This window comes from Arachis ipaensis, chromosome B01 (genome assembly GCF_000816755.2).
Source record: "Arachis ipaensis cultivar K30076 chromosome B01, Araip1.1, whole genome shotgun sequence".
Classification (NCBI taxonomy): Eukaryota; Viridiplantae; Streptophyta; class Magnoliopsida; order Fabales; family Fabaceae; genus Arachis; species Arachis ipaensis.
In genome coordinates this window covers 21,976,814-21,978,182 of record NC_029785.2, presented here as the reverse complement: position 1 = coordinate 21,978,182, position 1,369 = coordinate 21,976,814, and positions in this window count along the sequence as shown.

Genomic DNA, 1,369 nt, shown 5'->3' with positions numbered 1-1,369 from the left:
CAATTCTAAATTATTTTTATCCTTTCAAAATAATAAATCAATTTTCAAAAATCTTATTTTCCAAAATACGCAGTACTGACAGACTAGAGCCGGTACTGCCAGCTTGAGCGCCAGTACGCATTTTTACAAAACTTTTCGAAACAGATATATTTTCCAACTCAGAAAAATTCATTAAAATCAAATTTCACCTTTTTATTTTCAAATTAAAACTTTTAAATTTTGAATCTATTCTTGGCACTAAAGTTATTATTTTATCAAAATGGTTTTAGTCGGTTCTTACACCGGGAAGGTTAACCCCCTGTTGATCAATTATATATATAAAGCTATGCATAGACTCTTGGGGATGCGCGTCGGGGGACAGTCCAGGGTTTAGCAGCTGGACTTGTTGGGTTGGCTTGATAACCGACAGATGAGACTCATCAGCCAGAGGACAGGTATGCAACATATGTATATTGTTTGAATTGCTTGCTTGTGCATTAATTGGGATTGCCTAAGTGATTATAATATGCTATTTGTTATATTTTCTATTTGTATTACTTGTATTCTATCTGTATTTGCCATTGTCTATTTGTTTGTCTTTGTAATTTCATCAGAGATGGAGAAACGGAGGGAAGGCGGAGAGATTTTAGGGTTCTAGTTAAGTTTAAGTTAGATTTAAGGAATTAGTTTAGTTTAGAAAGTGTTAGAGAACCACCCTAATTCATGGTTTCTGTTTTAGTTCTTTAAGTTTTATAATCAGAGTGTCGGCATTCTAGGATTGTCTCTAGCATTTCCAGGACCTTACATCTTATGTACGTGGCACCTTTACCATGCTGAGAACCCCGGTTCTCATTCTATACGAATATTCTGTGTTTTCAGATGCATGTCGAGAGGCACCTCGCTAGGCGTCTGGAGTTCTGCAGCAAAGTGGATGTTGGGGCTTTATTTTGATGTATAGTTTATATACGTGATCATATGTATAGAACTCTCCTGATAACTTGTTTTATTTTGCACCTCTTAGAGTTTTATAGAAAACCATGATTTATTATACATGTATTTCGGGTTTTGGGTTAAGTATATATGTATGTAAATATTCTCCAGCCAGCCTTAGCTTTGCAGGCTGAGTTAGGAGCTTGTTATTCTGTACTCTTGACGCTCTGTTCTTACTTTCTGTATGTATATGTTCATGAACCGTAGTTTCTTCGTACGCAAGTCACGTTATTTCTGAGCGTTGCGCTTTTAATTTTGCGATTTTGGTTTACCTATTCTTCAAGGCTCCTCATATATTATATTCTTTCAGGTATTATACGTATATATGTTTTATTTTAGAGGTCGTAATACCATACCACTTCTGCTTTACAACTTAATCATAAAGCTCTGTGTGGTAGTG